We start from the raw sequence: 21,866 nt of genomic DNA on the forward strand, positions 1-21,866 counted from the left end.
GGTTCCCCAGCTGGGGAGCAATGGCTTGTGAGTTCTGAGGACGGGGAGCCAGGTTCTGGCATTTGCTGGTGATGAAGATGTGGCAAGGTGGGCAGAGGGGTATCTTGATGAATGTGAGGCCCCTAGGCCCAACCCTGAGTCCCAGGACCAGGGTCCTCACTCAGTTCACGACTTAGTAATGGGATTGCAGGGTCAAATGGAAGGTCTACTTTTAGAACTTTGAGGATTCTCTATACTTCTCTCCAAAAAGGTTGTATTAACTTGCAATCCTACCAGCAGCATAGAAATATTCCCTTCTCACGACATCCACATCAACATCTGGTGTTTTGTGACTTTGTGATGTGGGCTAATCTTGCTGGGGTTAGGTGATAGAGTGGTTTTGATTCACATTTCTCTGATGATTAAAGTGATGAGCATTTTTTCATGTGTTTAGCCATTTGTCTGACATCCACGAAGAAGTCTCTATTCAAATCTGTTGCCCACTTATAGAGAGAGTTGTTTGTACTTTTCTTATTGTTTAATTTGAGTTCTCTGTAGATTCTAGTTATCAGGTCTTTGTCATATTCATAACATGCAAACATCTTTTCCCATTACGGAGGCTGTCCATTTGCTTTTTTTGTGGTACTCTTAGCTGTGCAAAAGCTTTTTAGCTTGATCAATTCCCAGTTATTTATGTTTGGTGTTGCTACAATTGCAAGGAGAGTCTTCCTCATAAAGTTTTTTCCCAGGCCAATATCTTCAAGTATTTTCCCCACACTTTCATCTAGAATTTGTATTGTTTTGTGTCTAGAAGCAGCTTTTTCCAGAGGCTTATGTCCATAGGGAGAGATATTGGACTGAAGAAGATGGAGCCAAATGTGAGGAGCTCCGCACGGAGAGGACCGTGTAGTCACACATCATGCAGGCTCAGCCAAGTACAGACACAGAAAGGGGAAGGAAAACACCAGTCACGAGCCCATCTCCAAGAGGAAGGGACACTCACGCCTCAAAAGGGTGCTCTTGTGAGTGACCAGACAGCAGGTGAGCAGGGTTTAGAAGGCTGCTCGCCTTATCACAGGATAGCAGACGTTAAGTCCCAGTCCTTCTTCATTATTGAGGTCCTACCACTGAGACCAGGCCCCATCCTGCCTGGCACAAAAGACCAAATATCTTTCCTGCAATCCTGAGCACCCAGATCACCCTTCCCCCCTCGCAGTTGCCAGAAGGAATTTTATTTTTTAAGAAATGGCCTTGCTTTTCGTTTCACCTCCTTGTGGTCAATGTCCTGTGATGCTAAGTGTATAGTCTGAGGAAGTTTCCTCTTCAGCAGAGCGGGCCATCCTGGGGCTACTAACACCTGATAACATATGTCCTGGCCTAAATAGACAAATTATTCTATACCATTTGGGTTACTTGATAGCAACTGAAGGGAGAACTAATACCCAAGCTGTTCCATACCTCGTCTTTTTCCTGTTGGAAAAGCAAGCACAGGCCATGTTTACCTGTCAAGCATCTATAATTCTAACCACACTGTAAGCCTGCTTAAAGCAGCACTCAGTTCTACTTAGTGCCTGGCTCAAGATGAGTGCTTAATTAGTATTAGCTGAATGACAATTAATCAACCTCCTTCCCTACAATTGTTCTCTTGTTTGCCAACCTGATCATATACATGTTTACATATATTTATGCATACAGAACCTTCTCGGCTCACATACTTTAATCTCTAGTGACATTTTAACAGAAGATAATAGACCTCTCCTTAAAAGGCCTGTTTTATTAATATTTTTTAATTACAACTACACAAACTGGAAAATAGCAGCATGTATCAGTTTAATGCCACATGTTCTTGGCCTGAGGACCAGGCTTGTGTCTTGTATGAATTACAAGTCTCTGTACTAACTCTCCAGCTCTTTGCCTGCCCTACAGTGCCTATTATAGTATATAACAAACTGTACTTTGAGGTAAATAGTTGTTTAAACAAATGAAACAGAACATGATTAATATGAGATGGGCTTTCACTACAAGATATACACAAATAATACAGGAAAAGGGTCAAATTGATAACAGTGACAAAATCAGTCTTGGTAGCAGGAAGTATACATTCTCAAATGCCTAGTATATGTGCAGAGTTTTAAATACATTATTTCAGATATTTCTGACAGTTTGAAAAGTCAGTGTTATTACTCTTTTAACAGACGAAGAAACTGTGGTTTAAAAAATTAACATGTCCAGAGGTCACCAAGGAGACCAGCAGAAATCATGCTCTTATTTCATACCCCCTTCGTAATTAGACCTCATCCAAATATTGTGGATTTTCCTTGAGGATTTTGTCAGTTGAGACTCTATTTCTCTGACCCATAAAAGAGCTTAAAAACCTTCAATATCCTTGCTTCTCCAGTTTTTTCGATCTCTCTGATGTAGCATGAGCAAAACATACTTCAAACTCATTTTCATTTTTCATTCATTCATTTCAGTAGGACTTTCCCAGGAGATAGTAGTGATAAATGAGTTCAGTGCTAATGACATATTTATGAGCTTTTAAAGTGAAATGAGACATTGTATAATAAATACTGCTATAAACATTTAAAATCATTAAACTGCTTAGAAAATAGATTCAACATGTTGATAAACATTTCAACTGAGTCTGCATCTCCTAGCATCAGAATTTATAGAAACTAAAAGAGAAAAGGCAAGGCTTTATCAGTGTTTAAACATTTTTCTTTTTTTTTGTTACTATCCTGCCTTAAATATTTACATAAATGTCTATTACAAAGTGGAATATTTCAGTCATCCTAGAAATTAAATAAGTATTTGTAGTTTTGCTTTGGTGCGTTTATACGGAGGCCTGAAGTGGACTTAACTTACCTACTGAGCAATGGTAAAAAAAAAAGTTAAATGTAGAATATTAAGATAAAAATATTTAAAATTATATATTTTCAGATATGGGGGACCTCAAATTGTCTCTAAATAACCTGGATAGACAAAAACATTAAGAACATCAAGGCACAGTCCTTCATCTCTGTAATCCTATTACTTTGGGTGGTCAAGGCAGGGAGGGGACATTAAGGCTACCAGTTCAAGATCAGCCTGAGAAAACATGTGACTATGTCTACATAAAAAAAAAAAAAAAGAAAAAAAATTGGCTGGGCAAGGTATTGTGAGCCTCTAGTCCTTGCTACCTTGAAGGCTGAGGTAAAAGTGTCATTTGAACAGGAATTTGAGGCTGCAGTGAGCTATGAAAATGCTACTGCACACTATCCCCCTTGTGAGAGCAGGATCCTGTCTCAAGGGAAAAACAAACAAAGAACAACAACAACAAAAACGCAAGAGAGAAATTAAAGGATGAAGGAGGGCTATAGAAAGGTTTTTATGTTATGCTCTTTTATAAAAATAAGTAACTATTAAAACTTGAACATTAGCAAAAAATACACTCACTAAATAAAGCAACAGTTTTAGAGAGAAATTGATTTATGTGTAAAAGATTTAAAATTTGATAACACGAGGACCTTCATTTCCTATAATATGACAAACTAATTTATTCAGACAAACCATCTAGCTGAAAAGAACTGGAGATTCTAAAAACAAACACAGCTTGCTCTTGTATGGAGAAATAAAACATTCCAGAATTTAAAATTTACAGTAAAACATTTCAAGGAAAACCTGAAGCTTAGAATGACAAATAATGAAGTATCTAGGGGTGGGGGAGGGACTGTAAGTAAAACCCAGCTATTTAACAAAGACACTAGGGAAAAGTATTCCTACTCAAGAAATAGTCCTCGGAAAATTTGATAACCACATGTAAAAGACCGAAACAGGAGCTCTCACTACTCACAAAAATTAATTCACAGTGTATAACAGAGTTAAATCTAAGGACTGAAACTTTAAAAGTTCCTGAAGAAAATGTTGGAAAACTTTTAGAGACCTTGGCATAGGCAATGAATTTATCAATAGACTCAAAAGGTAACAATAACAACTACAAAAATTAACGCATGAAACCTGATTAAATTAAAAAGCTTCTGCACAGCCACGGAGATAATCAACTCATGTTATACATCCAATAAAGGGTTGATAAGCAGAATATAAAAAGAATTCAAGCAAATCAGCAAGAAAAATTCACACAACCTCATAAAAGTGAGCAGAAACATGAACACAGCTCACAAATGAAGACAGACTAATGGCCAATAAATATACATAAAAAGCACCCAACATCTCTAATCCTTAGGGAAATGTGAATCAAAGCCAAAAGAAGGTATCACCTAACTCCAATAAGAATGGCTTTTATCAAAAAATCCCCCAAACAGATGCTAATCTGGATGCCCAGAGAAAGAAACTCTTACACACTGTTGGTGGGCCTGCAAACTAGTGCAACCCCTATGGAAAGTGATGTGGAGATACTCAAGGAATTATAAGGAGAACTACCATTTGATCCAACAATCGCACTATTGGGTATTTACCCAAAGGAAAAAAGGTCATTTTATCAAAAAGACATTTTCACTGAAGTGTTTGTTGCAGCAAAGTTAATAATTGCAAAGATTTGAAATCAACCCAGATTCCCATGAATGCTTGAGTGGATTAATAAAATGTCATATACATACACCCTCGAGGGCTATTCAGCCATAAAAATGGGGAACTAATATCTCTTCTAACAACCTGGATGGAACTGGAGACAATTTTTTAAGTGAACTATAACAAGAATGGAAAATCAAACATCATACATACTCTCTATTAAATCGGAACTAATTGATCAACACCCACGTGCACAGTTGGTGGTAAAACTCAATGTAAAGCAAGCAGGTGTTTAGAAGCAAGAGGGACGGGTAAATTCATACCTAATGGGTACAATGCACACTATTTGGCACATGTTAATACTTATAACTTTGACTCGAACTGTACAAAACCAATTCATGTAACCAAAACATTGGTACCCTCCTGATGTTCTGAAATTAAGAAAAATAAAGTAGACGTAAACCTATCAAGTCTCAAGTATCAGACACAAAACAAACAATTCTCCTTACTTTGTCGAAATCTTTTTTAAAAGATCGTTGAAACCACTTTGGAGTATAAAAAATATACACGTGCACTAGCAGATTTGAATTTTTATTTTATTATTGTTTTTTATTAGATAACTGTGTACACTACTGCATTTATGGGGTACAATGTGCTGATTTTATATACAATTTCGAATGTTTACATTAAACTGGTTTACATATCATCCACCTCCCTTATTTAATTGTGTTATGTTGTGTCTAGACATTTATACTCTACTATGAGCTGGATCATATTCTTCTTAGATGTGAAATTTTAAAAAGTGCATAGAAGTGGAAAACATTAAGTGTGGAATAATCTAAGACACAAATTAGGAAAGAGTGTACAAGCTAATTAAATATAGTTAGTCATACAACAAAGGAACTGAAAAGGGAGTAAAAATATTCAGAATACAGCAGATAGAGATAAAGAGCAGAAATTAGTAATCAAACAGGTTTAACAAAAACATAGTGAACAAACGAGAAAGTCTAGTTATAGTTCCAGAAGGAGGGCAGCAAAAATGGGTCACGGGCAGTCCTAAGAGGTAGTGAGTGAGAATTTTCCAGAATGGAAAGACATGAGCCACAGAGGTAAAAGCTCAATGAATACCAAACTAGATAAATAGAAAAAATATGTATCTAAGCCTGAGACTGAACATTCACAAAATCAAGAGGAAATTTTAAAAGCAACCTAAGGAAAAACAAACTCTTCTTTGGAGTAATAGACTGAGCTTGGTTCTAAAGAACAACCATGAGGAAAACAACCTAGAAAAATGTGTTCCAAAAGATATTTTCCTATCTATACAGAGTTTGCCATTAATAAAGGGAATTTGAAAGGATATCCTGCTGGCAGAAGGAAAGCATTCCTAAAAGGAATGCTTTTAATACAAAGATGAATGGAGCAAAACGAATTGGTAACTTTGTGAATAAATCTTAGCAAATGTAACTGTACACAATAATAATTATGTGTGAAGCTTACAAAGCAAAACAGAAATATAATAACTGACATTGTTGCTAAAATTAGTTGAGACTGTATTAAGTGCTACTTAAGTTTTCTGAGAGCCTTTTGTTAAATAGGAATAACTTAACAGTATTGTTAATTATTAGGCTTTCATAAATCAAGTATAGATGTTATCCCCTTTGTATTTTTCTATCTTTTGAAACATGTAAATGTATTTTCTGTTTCTTACAATTATGTAAACACCCTCTCCCCACACATAAGCATGCAGAAATATTTCAGTAAGTGCTAGAGAATCTATAAATGCGTGGCTAAATCATAATAGCTAAATTTTATATGGATATTTATTTAATTCTGAAGAGTAAATAAATAGAAGAAATGTTTTCTTGAATGTATATCATATTTTTTCCAAAATAAAATCATATGCATACAAAAGAAAAAGCAAATTTGAATAAAATGTAGATGTTTTAAATTTGCCTATAATTATAGTTTTTACTCTTCTACTGTTGGTGAGAAGTATAAGCTTATATGTAATTATAAGCAAAAACTTAGAAGTATGTGAACACAGGTTAAGTTTTCAGAATAATTGAAAGGAACCTTTTAAAACATAATATTCTAATAATAGCTTCTCAACATATAATACTTATCCATCTCCATTCATTTTCTAATAATGCTAAAATGATGAATTTTCTCATACTGGCCTATATCATTAGATAGTAATGTTAGATTCACTGTATCCTCTTATTAAAAACTGCAAAGGAGAAACATTTTCTTTTTGAAATCAAAACTAGTAATAGCAACTTCCCCTTTCAAATTCTGGTTCATAGTTTACGTTCATAGAAAATGTATTTTTTATTGCTTCCTTCCAGTTATTGTGATCAGTGGAAAAAATTAGTGACATCTTGAATAGATGACCAGCCCTTAGAAAAAGATGAGAATGAATTTTGGCTCTTCTCAAGGAGGCTGAGAGCTCCTCTAAAGGAGAGATGGTGAGGTGTCCGCCAGGAAAGGCTTAGAGCTGAGATGCAGGGTGTGGGGAATCAGAGGCCCTCTGCTGCTTTGAGTTCCTGTCTCTGTGCTCCTGTGTCTTCACATTCTTTCTACTTTCCTTTTCTCTTTAAGAGGTTAGGGCCAAGGAGAGAGAAGAAGGAAAAGATGAGGGAGGAGAGGGTACAAACATAGGTTGTAAGGCTGAGGACTAAGTTGACAAAAAAATGTGGGCGGTATTTTTTAAAATATGGAAGTCTAAAATTCAGGTGCATCTCATCACCTCATTTTTCCTTGCAGGTAATCTTCAGAAAAGTGTGCTAAATACACAGAGAATTTATACACATTTTTGCACTTATCTTGGGGGAAAAATCAAACTCTGCTGCTGTTTTCCATGTTTTCTTTGTCTCGGGCTGTAGCGGTCTGAAGACATCCCTCGTTGAACTAGAATGTCTGAGTTTGAGTGGAGGTAAGATAGGAGTCGAGTCAACCTTAACCACTAACAGTCGTCAGGGATATTTGAAAGTAGGAAGAAGTTCCACAAACTTTCACATTTAGAATTCAGAAAACAACAGCCTCATGTTGTTATCTTTTAATATATTATTTAAACATAATTAGGTTACTAGCTCTTAAGCAGATGTTATGTTATATAAATTACTGATGTGCTTACCATTTTGCTGTGTGGTTTCATATATCCCAACTTATATTAAAATAATAAAATTAGGGGAAATATGTCTTCCTTCATCTCATAACCTGTTCCATACATCTGTTTATTCTGTTTTCCACTTTGGGAGTATAAATTTTAAGTGTTCTATATTCAGAAAAGTACACAAATTATAAGTTCATGAATTTTCACAAAGTGAACATACTCATGGAAGGACCCAGGGGGGGAGTAGCACCATACTGCACCCAGCCCCATCCTCCTGCCGTCGCCAATTAACACCACTTTGTGTATACACCACCTTACAGCAGTTTTTGCCTGTTTTGAAACTTTACATTAATGAAATCACACATGATCTTTTGATTCTTTGAGTGTTTTCTTTCCAAAAAACATTTTTTAGTCAAATTCCTTCATGCAGTTAAGGCGCCAATAATTTACTCTTTTGTGTTACATTGTATTTCATTAGATGGAATATACAGCAATTTATTGGATCTTTTTTTGTTAGGTAATTTATTTCCTGGTGTTGACTATTATAATACAAATTGTGCTGTTATGAACATAGGGACATGCGTTTGATGATTGTATGTGTTCACGTTTTTCTGTTGTATGTTACGAGATGTGAAGGTTCTGGGTCATCTGGTGCATGTGTGTTCATCTTTAATATTTAACTTACTACCGAATCATTGTTCAATTAGTTGACAGGCACCATGAAGTGAGGCAGATTATGTATTTATTTTAAAGTCAGACTGGCATTTAATGCAGTTCACAATTATTTTTATTAAATAATCTTGAGCATATTACTTAATTTTATTGATACCCCCAAGTGATAATAGAAGTACTATATAAAATTATGTATGTTGAAAAGCATATCACACATTTAGTGCTTGATGCAGACTTATTTGTTTAAGTCCTTGCCTGGGGTGTAATTACAAAATTAAGTTATAGGTGAGTCTGAATGACTGTCTCACGAATCTGGGCTGTTAGATGAATCCTGCGGTCCCCCCACTAACCCACGTTGTCTCGTCATATGTCCTCGCTGGTTTTCATTGGTGCCTCATGAACTTGGTGTGCACAGCTGATGCAGTAACTAATCCTCATTAAGAGTATATTAGACAGCATCTTTATGTTCATTGTAGCTGTCCCAGTGGGTGTAGCGTGCTATCAAATTACAGTGTTCATTTGCATTTCTCTGATGTCTTATGTTATGAGCAACTTTTTGTATGACAATTGGCCACTCTGTGTTACATGAAGAACACAGAATAAGCTCCACCATCACTTTCTATCCCTCAAAGTGGTGAAAGACATAACTGCAGAGCATAGATTAAAATCTAATCACATTAATATAAATGCCTATATACAGCAACCAAGAAAATGCCATGAAGGCTACATGGAACAGTTTGATGAGAATATTTCAGATTGTATATGAAACCAGCACATTGTACCCCTTGATTGCACTAATGTACACAGCTATGATTTAACAATAAAAATAAATAAATTAAAAAAAAAGATTTTAATTTATGGGGTGGCACCTGTGGCTCAAAGGAGTAAGGCGCTGGCCCCATACACCGGAGGTGGTGGGTTCAAACTTTCCCTGGCCAAAAAAAAAAAAAAAAAGAAAAAAAGAAAAAAAAAGATTTTGATTTATGTGGAATTTCTAAAGCAGAATAAAAGCTCTTCTTAAGGAAATGACAAGTCTTTAAGAGAGATGAGACCCCATATGAATAGTACCAAAGTGTTACCACATGGTAGACAGCATGAAAAATACTTAACTATCTGAAAAATAAAATGTTTAAGTCTTCAGAAAATAAAAAAAAAAAAAGTAGTCATATCACCAGCTCTATGCTTTCTTCTACTTGGTTGAAGTTATTAAACTGTTGAATTTAAGCTTGAAAATATATAACTTTGAAAGAAAATCCAATACTTGTTATTTTTATCAGCGAGTTTATAAAAGTTGTAAGAATATTTTCTAAGATGATATTTAAAAAATAATTACTTATTCTAGGATAGGTTTTGCTCTTCTGTTCATCACTATTGAGTATTAAAGAACAACACCAGGAATAAACCAAATCAGTTTGTAAATAGAAGTTGGTCTTCAGCATTTTGTCCTAGTAAGAAAGAAAATTTATTATTTTAATCATAGGCTAAGTCTTAAAAGGGGCCATGATGTTCTAATATGAGTTTTATAGATTGTTTATAATTTGTAACAGCAGATCTAATCCAGTACAATTATGCCTTCATTTAATTTTGAGAATATATTTTTATAACAAAAATCTTAACATATTAGTTGTAGGTAAGAATATGTGCAGATATCATATGTTATGCAGGACTCTGAGACTCTAAGCACACACCATGACATGATCTATGAAGTATTTTAGGAAAGACAGACATACATATTTAAAGCGTTTTCAAGATGTAAGACAATTAAACAAGTGAGAGTGATATGTTCACAGGGGGTCTGAAAGGGCTACAGAACAGTGCTAGTGAAGACGCAATACATGTATTAGGGGTGATTACTATGCTGAAATTTGAAATAGAGCAGGGGCCTAACAGGCCTTTGCCAGGCAGTGGTGAATGTGCTGTGTCTACACAAAGATACAGATGGATTCAGGAGCATGGATTTCAGTTGTGCTGACAACTAAAATGGTTGGACTTTGTTTCTGAACATTAAGTGTGAAGGAAGATCAAAATGAACACAGTATGGATTAAATAAACAGGAACAAGACCATAGTGCACCTTGTATATTTCCACCTATTCTAAGGAATTATGTTTTAATTTGATAAACTGTATAATATCTTGCCTATTTTAAAATATGCGTATGTTACTATCACTTCTTCTCATTCTGATTCATTTGGTTTGATGGAAGGCCTATGGAATGTGCATTTTAAGGTTTGCACTGTGAGAAACGCTGTTTTAGGTATTGAAAACAACTGGAAGCTTCCTAGCAGAGGATTGATAATGTCAGATCCTTAGTTTTCAAGAAAAATTTGAGAGTAAGACCAGGTTGATTAGTTAGGAGGCTATTGAAAATTACAGGTAAGAGAAGAAGAAGTCATGAAGTCTTGAAATACAGTGATTTATGACAATGGCAGCAAAGTAGTTTCACTGGGAAATGACCGTCTATTCAATAAATAATTATCAATAAGCAAAAGAGGGTAACTGAATCAATCACATACAGAAAATTTCTATCACATACTGCACACAAAAATTCCAAGGTTAAAAGATCTAACTATGATAGGTATAACAATAAACTATAGAGAAGAATAACTTTGTGACTTTTTAAAAAGTACATCAGTTTTAAAAGAAAAAAGATTAAATTGACTATATCAATATTAATATGTGGTATCTCCTATTCATTCAAGACATCATGAAGAGTTGAAAAGGGAACCCACAGAGGAAAGAGAAGACACTATTTTAAATACATGTATCCAGAATATATAACTATTTCTTTAATATGGAGAATAAAAACTCATTTGAAATATGAATTAGACTTACTTTTAAAGAGTGGATCTCCAAATGGCCAATTGTCATACAAAAAGTTGCTCATAACATAAGACATCAGAGAAATGCAAATGAACACTGTAATTTGATAGCACGCTACACCCACTGGGACAGCTATAATGAAAATGAGAAAAAAGGATCAAGGGTGGACAAGTACTTTGAACAATCAGAACCCATATACTTCCTGTAGGAATGGAAGTTTTACATCTACATTAGGGAAACCTTTAGAATAAATCATATAAATGAATAAACGAGTGCCCTACTGACTCTATCCTGTTTATTTACACAAGTATGCACGTGGGTTCAGCAGTACACAGATGCTATAATGTTCGCAGAAGTATTATTCAAAGAGTCACGAACTAGAAAACAATAAATTTTCATCTATAGTTAACTTAATACATTATGGTCCATTCAAAGGATACTATATACTCCAGTTGTCTATTGATGTATATAAAACCATTTTGAATTTAGTAGAATGAGATAGCAAAGATTATGATCATGGACTCTATCAATCAGAAATTTAGATAGGGCAAAGCATGGATAGATTATCTCTATCCATCTGTGTTTCTGAGACCTCAGCTGGGAAAAAACACAGTTGAGGGTAACAAATCGCTGAGAACCAAAATCTTCTGAAAGTTCTTCACTGGAGTGTTGGGTATCTGATTTGAATTACTCAACTGGGACATTTGCATGTGGCTTGGGCTTCTCTGAATTTCAGCTGCATTCTAGGAAGGGGGAGTCCTGAGAGGCAGCATCTGAGGAGCTAGTGTTTCAATAAATCTAGGACAAGCCACGGTGCCTTTTCTGACCTACCCTTGGAAGTCATAAGTCATACTCTATTCAATAAGCCACACTGTATTAATTAAAGAAGGTCATTAAGTCAGCATAATTCAAGGGGAGAGGAATTGGGTTCCATCTCTAGGAAGTTGCAAGGCCAATTTGTAGATCATGTGGTCTAGGAAATACAGTTGTGGTCACAAAATCTGCCACAGAATACACTAATGAGATTGGCAGGGATGCCCTTGTTGAGTTAATGTAGCTGGATACAGAGAGTACATGCTGCGTACATTCTGATTTATACACAAAACATTAAACCCAACAACATGTTACAATGATGATTACCTATTGGGATAGTAATGGAAAGAGAATGGCAAAATGGTCTCTGAGGCATTATTTCTATTACATTTCTTTTATGAATGCTAGTGACAAGGTTGGGTTAGCATGTGAAAATTCATCAATTGTTCTGTTATGATATAAACAGTTCTTCTGTGTATTAATAAAGGGTTAAAATAAAAAAGAAAAGCACATTCAACATATTTATATTCAGTCTATCTGGTCTTTGTCCCCATCTTAAGATCTTTTCTATATTTTTCTCATTTTTTTCCTTCTCTCCTCACTTTGTAGTGTCTTTAGAGTCCCTATCATTACACATTTGCTAAAAGCTTTTCCAAAGATGCCTGCTACTTGTTAGGCATAATACTTCTGAAATGATGCCAATGTGTTGCTGATGCAACTGCTTATTATTTACTCAACACGAACTAATTTATTTCCAAAGGTAAATTTAGTCTCACCGTTGTGAGCTTCACCTTGTTAAAAAATTAAAAGGTATTGTATTAGACATGAAGAATTATAATTCATGAAGAAGCTATATATTTTGATGGCATTTATGTTTATGCATACTTGGAAATAGTCATTTTCCTAAGACATTTAGAATCTTCCATTTTTTTCCCCTTTATTTCCACATTCAAATATATTCCATTAGCATATTCTTTCAGTTTTTGCTTTAACACAGGTCCAGAATCCAACCATTCTCCACCACATTCACATCTATATGTATTCCTCTGTCCTGAGCCACAACTAACTCCCACTCTGATTTTTTTTTTTTTTTTTACAGTTTTTTTTCTTTTGGCCGGGGCTGGGTTTGAACCCGCCACCTCCGGCATATGGGGCCGTGGTGCCCTACTCTTTTGAGCCACAGGCGCCGCCTCCCACTCTGACATTTTACTCAGGCCTTGCTGTGCCCTAGCATGCTAACATTGTAGTTTACAACACAGCAGCCTGCGATGACTTTAAATCTATCAGCCGGTATAGGTCATGTCGTTCTTATCCAAGGATCCTCCAGTGGCTTTGATGTCCCTCAGAGTAAAAGTTAAAGTTCTCAAGAAGACTGTTAGGTCCTCAAAATAAATACTTGCTAAGGTCTCCCAACTTTCTTCGCTTTGCTTTAGCTACCTAGCTGTCTGCTTTTATGAGAAATGTCAGGGAAGTTCTCACTTTGGTTCTTTGCATTTGCATTTCTTTTTTGTGTGTAAATTTCTTTGCAGTCAGATCTTTGTATGGTCTCTTCTCTCACTTTCTTCTGGCTTTTGCTCAAATTTTGCCTTTTTACTGAGGCTCTTCCCTGATCGCTCTATGTAAACTTTTCAGCCTGTTCCTGCATCATCGCCATCCTCTAGTCAAACAGTCTCTGCTTATTTTTATCTAAACCACTAGACAACTTTGTATATTTATTTTTATGCATTTGTTTCTTTATTGAACATCTCCTCTTTGTCATTTTCACCCTGTCGTCCTAACTCCCTGAGGATGGGGTGTGTTAACTAAGTGTGTGTGTGTCTGGGTGTGCGTGCACCTGTGCGGATGAGCGCAGGGAAGTACCCTCCAACTCCTGCTCTTTCTAAATTCTCTGTTTGTGATAACCTTTTCTACTCGTAGCTCTTTGTTTTCACCTTTTATGTTTCATGTCTAAGCTTGGTGATGTTTTCTCAAGGAATGTTTAATTGGTCATTCTACAACAAGTAGTCTGATTTTCCACCTTTCATTTCTGGTCCTATTTCCTGGTTATTTTTTTTCACATATCTTCACTATTATGTAGCTGTCCTATTAATATAATTATTTCTATTGTTTGTCTTTCTCACTGGAATGTAATCCCAGTGAAACGAACCTCATTAGAGAGTGGATGTGTGAATAGGATACATGGAGTAGATTTTAGCTGGACATTTTCCTTATTAGAACAATTCTGCTTTACAGTTAGGTGTATATCTGCTGTTTGAGTATAATTGTTACTATGTCAGTACACATAGGGAATACATAGTGTTTAGTTATACTTTTGTTTGACAACATATGGTACTTTTGTTCTTTTACAATTCTACGTTTGGGAGTACTTTTTGTTTGTTTTTTTCATGTTATCATTTTTTTTTTTTAACAGGAAAAGGGAAGCTTATTTCATCCACAGGTTCAGAGATGACCCTGATAAATCTTATGATAATCCTTAAGTCATTTAATTACAAAAATGCCTTTGGCCCAGGATTGGGATAAGGCTGACTCTGGGACAAGTTCAAAAAGAGGTCTGCAATGAATCTTCCAAGTGTTTGATGACCATCTTGTACCTAGATATCTGAATTTCTGCCAATAGCAGAGAAGTTCTCTTCAATAATTACCTCAAATGGGTTTTTCATGCTTTTTATTTTTTGTTCCTTTCTGGACTGGGATACCAATAATTTGTACATTGGCTCGTTTTGTAAAGTCCCACATTTCTCTGAGTTATTATTGTTTATTCTTCTTTGTTCTTTTTAATGTATCTTTGACTAACAGGGTTAGTTTGAAAGTCTTGTCTTGAAGCTCTAGGATGCTTCTCTTTGATTTAGTCTGTTGTTGAAGCTTTCTGCTGTATTTTGTAATTCCTCCAATGACTCTTTCATTTCCTCGAACCTTCTTTTTAAATTTAAATTATTTTTCCTTACTTATACTATCTCTGTAGTCAGTTTTTTTCTATTTTTCACTCCTTTTCTGGAGTTATTTTGTTGCTTATTTATCGTTGAGCTTTCTTTCCGTTCCACTCTTCTTGTTTGCCATCCACACTCTGAATTCCATGGATGATATTTTGACAGTTGCCTTTTGTTTGGGGTCCATTGAAGTGGATCTCCTGTGATCTTTGAAGGTTATGAACTAGCTTGTTTTTTTATGTTGTCAGAATTCTTTTGCTGGTTTCTTCTCATCAATAACATCTTTAAGCTCAAGAATGATAACTTTGGGACACATCTCTTTTCCTTTGCTCAGAACTCTCCTACTTAGTTAGAAGAATCAGCAATCCTTAGACAGTACTTCTGTGTCCTTCTCAGAGGACCAACCCAGGGAGAGAGGGAAATGCTCTGAGAGCTGGCAGTGCAGCACTCTGCATGGTTCCATTCCCCTGGTTTTGTTCCATTCCAAGCAGGTGTTGGAGGACATTTATTCAGGTTGGTAGTTGTGGCCCCACATTGCTGTTGAAAGCGTGGGCAGTGGGTGGGCAAGTCCCACTCCATGGAAGCTGGTGAGATGACTTCGACTGGCATCTGGGACTGTTGCAGGACCTTGGTGTGCACATGGATGGACTGCAGAGCTGCAGCCAGTGGCAGAGTGGGTCACAGAATCTGGTAAATGCCCAGGCGTATCTGGAGACATAGACCGTTACCTAGGTGGGGGTGGGATCCTGGACATGTTGGGGGTCTTGGCTAGTACCTGGACGGGACACAGACCACAGCCAGTGGTGAGGGAGTCACAGTGGTTGGGGGACTCTCTCTTCCTAGGTCTGTGTGTAGTAACTGCTACATTGCTACTCAGGGGGTAGAGGTAGTACTACCAAGGGGGCAAGAGGTTGGCAGCAGATTCTGAGGGCTGCTGGGTACCTACTCTGCTGGGATCCCCAGGAGGCAGCTGGTAGGGAGGGCATGGGGGTGCACAGCTCCTTCTCATATTTATTTTAACCCCATTTTCTGCTTTTGATATAAATCGTAAGAATCTACATATCTTCTGTTGATTAGGGCTTATGACTTGAAAGTCACTGTAGTTATCTTAGGAGGCATTTTATGGTACAAAACTTGTGTCTATTAGCTTCATATTGCTTTGAATACAGACAATATTTTTAGTGAACTTCCAAACAGGAGACCTTAGTTCCTGCCATTATTACTGCTATTGATTAGTTTAGTGTCTTCCAACAACTAAAATCAATTAAAAGTCAAAGGTAATGCTATTTTGTTCTACATTCCACAGACTATACACTGAGGGGAATTTCTTTCAGGTAGTAGGAGACCAATTTCAGAGTTTGTCTGGCTCTTCCAAAGATGTATATTCTTTTATCAGTAAATATTGATTCATTTTCAGTCAAGTCGGAAATGTTTTAGAAAGTAACTCTCAGTACAAATAACTAGTCTTACAGGTCAGCAATATCTAAACATGCCTGACAGTATACTTTGCTTCCAAATGAGCTGAAAGTCTTCTCTCATATTTTTTCCTGGCATACTGTATTATCTTTGTCAAAATTTAATGAATACAGCAATTTCCCTCTTTGTAATAAAGTAATATATAAACAACAGCAAGTATGAATTTCATTATGATTTTGTGGTAGGTTGAATTTTATGACAAGCACATAAAACTTGCAAATAGGTGGCTAGCATAATGTTTGGCTTTCACTTGTTTTCCCTTTGTTTCAGAATATCAAAAAAATCCTGTTCCACTGAATGTTAGGTTACAGATAAGTAAAATATATTTGAAAATACTGCACTTGTTATTTATGAAAAACAAATTTTCATAGTGTGTTTTTGAAATATTAAACTCATTCAAAATTAAATGCCCCCTAAAAAGAATAATTGAGAGAAAAATTAAAATAACATACTTTTATCCTTTAAGATGTCACATAGGAACTAAGATTTTAGGGGAACAACATGGATATCTTAAGATACTAAAATGTTTTTGATATGATATCTTTTTCTTTTTTTTTGGCCGGGGCTGGGTTTGAACCCACCTCCTCTGGCATATGGGACCGGAGCCCTACTCCTTGAGCCACAGGCGCCGCCCATGATATCTTTTTCTATAGATTGATAAATCATATATTGCAATCTCAGAATAATTTATTACATCATTTTCTAATTCCTAATTTAATGAAGCATTTTTTTCCTATTTAACACTGGTTGATCCTCTTTAACAAAATATGATTTAGACTCTTATTTTTTTTAAAAAAATTCTTTTTAAAGTAATGTATCATATAATAATGCCTATCTTCGAAATTATTTCTATTTTTATTCTATTATCACTTGGGCTTATTTGAGTGCATTAGCATTTCTTTCATTTTTTGTGCAAATAGTTTTTTACTGCAAGAATTTAAATGACTGATACATAATCAAGAGCAGGAAATTGTACCTTACTTACAGAAAAAGTGTTTGGAATCTCAAAATCTTTATTTTTTATGCTTGATCTTATAAAAATAGAATGAATCCCATGTCCAAAATTATAAGCCCAAATTTGCAGTTTCACCTGCCTTTTAGAAGTAAATACTCATAAAAATTTAGGAAATAATAATGCCATTTTATACAACCCATTCCAATAATAGAAGAAAAGAAAACATTTCCCAGTTTTATCTATGAATTACTTATACCAAACCTGATGAGAACATCAGGGAAAATAAAATGTAGATAATCTCCCTCATGCGTGCAGAAACAAACATTTAAAAATATTAGCAGACTGAATCCAATCACGTACAATAATAGAAAAATTGCAAAAACTTAGATGTCAGGAATGAAGGAGATATTTTATATTTGAAAGTTAATCAGAGTAATCCACTCCAGGATCGGAAAAATAAATATTTTATGATCAGGTAGATAATGCATAAAAGGATTTGATAAAAATTATCACTAGTTAATGATAAAAAGAAATCTTAAGAAATGAAGAATAGAACGAACTTCTTTAATCCGAAAATGCACATTTCAAAACACCGCTCCTATCCATCACTCACAATCCTGAAATACTATAAGCTTTTCTGCTAAAATAAAAAATGGTGCAAAGATATTCAATGTTATCCTTTTTGTTCAACATTTTAATGGTGGCCCAAGGTAGCGCAAGAAGAAGATAAAAATAAATAAAATGTATGCAGAATGGAAAAGAAGAAACAAAGTCGTCATTACTAACAGATAATGGTAATGTGTACTTAGAACATCCAAACACTCTTTACAAATCCTATGAAAATGTATAAGGACTGGGGTAGCCATGGCAGGTGGACTGCTAAAGCTCAGGCGTTAGAGACCAGCGTGAGCAAGAGTGAGTCCCCATTTCTAATAAAAAATAGAAAAACTACCCAGCGTGTGGCAGGTGCCTGTAGTCCCCTATTCAGGAGGCTGAGGCTAGAGGATTGCTTAGCCCATGAGTTTGAGGTTGTTGTGATTCTGTGAGCTATGATGTCATGGCACACTCTACCCAGGGCAACAGAGTAAGACTGTCTCAAAAAGAAAAAGAGAGAGAGAGAGAGATAGAAAGAAAAAAAGAAAAAGGACAGAAAAGAAAGAAAATGTGTTAAGAAAATTTTACTATAGCCCTGAATGAATGTTAAATATACAAAATATTTTTTAAATACTATCAACGAAAATAGAAAATATCATTCAAGTACAGTAGAAGTAACATTATTGAAAGCCTAATACACTACCTAGCAAGTATGTGTCAAACCTTTCAATATAAATATGCTGTAAAATCATGTTTAAATTATTTAAAAATTTTTAAGTAAACAGGAATATACATCATGTTCATGGACTAGAAGAATAATTTTATAAAAATGTCAACTCTTTTTAAATTTACCTATCCTTTCAAAAGAGTTTTAACAGAATTTTTTGTTTTGATTTGTTTTTTTTTATTATGGAAATTAAGAAACAGATTATGACATTAATATAAAAATCTGAAAGAACAAACATTTCTAAGACAATCTTAGCTTTTTTTTTCTTTTTAAATTGTTAAATCATAGTTGTGTACATTAGTGCAATCAAGGGGTACAATGTGCTGGTTTCATATACAATCTGAAATATTCTCATCAAACTGTTCAACGTAGCCTTCATGGCTTTTTCTTAGTTATTGTATGTAGATATTTGTATTCCGCATTTAGTGAATTTTGCCTGTACCCATTCTAAGATGCACCATAGATGTGGCCCCACCCATTACCCTACCTCCACCCTAACCTCCCCCCTCCCTTCCCCTTCCTTGGCCCTTTCCCCATAGTCTTGTGCTATAGTTGGGTTATAGCCTTCATGTGAAAGCTATAATTTAGCTTCATAGTAGGGCTGAGTACATTGGATACTTTTTCTTCCATTCCTGAGATACTTTGCTAAGAAGAATATGTTCCAGCTCCATCCATGTAAATGTGAAAGAGGTAAAGTCTCCATCTTTCTTTAAGGCTGCATAATATTCCATGGTATACATGTACAACAATTTGCTAGTCCATTCATGGGTTGATGGGCACTTGGGCTTCTTCCATGACTTAGCAATTATGAATTGGGCTGTGATAAACATTCTGGTACAGATGTCTTTGTTATATTGTGATTTTTGGTGTTCTGGGTATAAACCTAGTAAAGGAATTATAGGATCGAATGGCAGGTCTATTTTTAGGTCTCTAAGTATTCTCCAAACATCCTTCCAGAAGGAACATATTAGTGTGCATTCCCACCAGCAGTGTAGAAGTGTGTCCTTTTTCCACATCCATGCCAACATCTCTGATTTTGGGATTTTGTTATGTGGGCTAATCTTACTGGGGTTAGGTGATATCTCAAAGTAGTTTCGATTTGCATTTCTCTGATGATTAAGGATGATGAGCTTTTTTTCATGTGTTTGTAGAGCATTTGTCTGTCTTCTTTAGAGAAGTTCCTCTTCAAGTTCCTTGCCCACCCTGAAATGGGATCACTTGTTCTTTTCTTGCTAGTACGTTTGAGTTCTCTATGGATTCTGGTTATTAGACCTTTATTGGAGATATAACCTGCAAATATTTTCTCCCATTCTGAGGGCTGTCTGCTTGCTTTACTTACTATGTTCTTGCTGTGTAGAAGTTTTTTAGTTAGATCAGGTCCCAGTAGTGTATTTTTGATACTGCTTCAATTGCCTGGGGAGTCCTCCTCATAAAATATTGACCCAGGCCAATTCCTTCAAGAGTTTTCCCTGCACTTTCTTCAAGTATTTTTATAGTTTCATGTCTTTTTTTTTTTTTTTTTTTTTGTAGAGACAGTTTTACTTTATTGCCCTCGTTAGAGTGCCGTGGTGTCACACAACTCACAGCAACCTCCAACTCCTGGGCCTAGGCAATTCTCCTGCCTCAGCCTCCCGAGCAGCTGGGACTACAGCGCCCGCCACAACGCCTGGCTATTTTTTTGTTGCAGTTTGGCCAGGGCTGGGTCCGAACCCGCCACCCTCGGTATACGGGGCCAGCGCCCTGCTCACTGAGCCACAGGCACCGCCCAGTTTCATGTCTTAAGTTTAAATCTTTTATCCAGTGAGAGTCTATCTTAGTTAATGGTGAAAGGTGTGGGTCCAGTTTCAATCTTCTACAGGTTGCCAGCCAGTTCACCCAGCACCATTTGTTAAATAGGGAATTTTTTCTCCACTGAATGTTTTTAATTAGCTTGTCAAAGATCATATAATGGTAAGTAGCTGGATTCATCTCTTAGTTCTCTATTCTGTTCCAGACATCTACTTCTCTGTTTTTGTGCCAGTACCCTGCTGTTTTGATCACTATCAATTTATAGTACAGTCTCAGGTCTGGTAGCGTGATTCCTCCTGCTTTGTTTTTATTGCTGAGTAATGTTTTGGCTATTCAAGTTTTTTTTCTGATTCCATATAAAACGAAGTCAAGGATTCCATTCCTTTCACAGTAGTGCCAAAGAAGATGAAATATTTGGGAGTATACCTAACAAAGGACGTGAAAGATCTCTACAAAGATAACTATGAAACTTTAAGAAAATAAATAGCTGAAGATGTTAACAAATGGAAAAACATACCATGCTCATGGCTGGGAAGAATCAACATTGTTAAAATGTCTATACTACCCAAAGCAATATATAATTTTAATGCAGTTCCTATTAAAGCTCCCTTGTCATATTTTAAAGATCTTGAAAAAATAATACTTCGTTTTATATGGAATCAGGCCTTTGGCTTTGAACTGAGAGTTACGCCATTGTCTTCCCTGGTTTCTTAGGCTTTTGTACTTTGACTGAAACATGCAAGAGCTCCCCTAATACTCCAGTTTACAGATGGCCAATAGTGGGAATTGTCAGCCTCTGTAATCATGTCAGACAATGCCCCTAATAGATCCCCTGTCTTACAGTTATATTAGTGTCTATATCTATGTCTTAAACTATATCTTTATTTATATATAGTCTATAAACTGTTGACCCCTGAACAACATAGATTTGAACTATGAGGGGTCCACCATTAGACAACCAAAGGTAGATTATAAATACACAGGATGTGAAACGAGAGTATATGATTGAGGTGACTTGTCACATAGCTGGGTTTTGTAGAGAGGACTTTTAAACTTGAATATGTATGATTTATATACCTGGCTGTCCTGGAACCAGTCCTCCATATACAACAAGGAACGATTATAGATTCTGTTGCTTCTGTCTCTCCAGAAAATCCTGACTATTTCTTTCTGATTGTCTATCTGTCTATCTATTATCTATCTATCTATCTATCTTTTTATTTTTTAGTAAATATCAGTTATTCAGTAGTTACAAGAAGCTTATTCTGATGTCCTGTTTTTCATAATTCACTTTAGAAATGTACTCATGTTTTTCTGCTTCCTATTTATCAGACTTGCACTCATGTTTTATTCTTCACAATACTTTTTCAGAACCACTTAAAATTGCCCAGATAATGTGTACCTAGCTATCTGTCTTATATAGTCATATCATTCAAGATTCTTCAATAAAGTTAGATTAAATTTTGCTTTCCTACAATATAACAAACATCCAAGTAA

Source organism: Nycticebus coucang, chromosome 6, assembly GCF_027406575.1.
Source record: "Nycticebus coucang isolate mNycCou1 chromosome 6, mNycCou1.pri, whole genome shotgun sequence".
Lineage (NCBI taxonomy): Eukaryota > Metazoa > Chordata > Mammalia > Primates > Lorisidae > Nycticebus > Nycticebus coucang.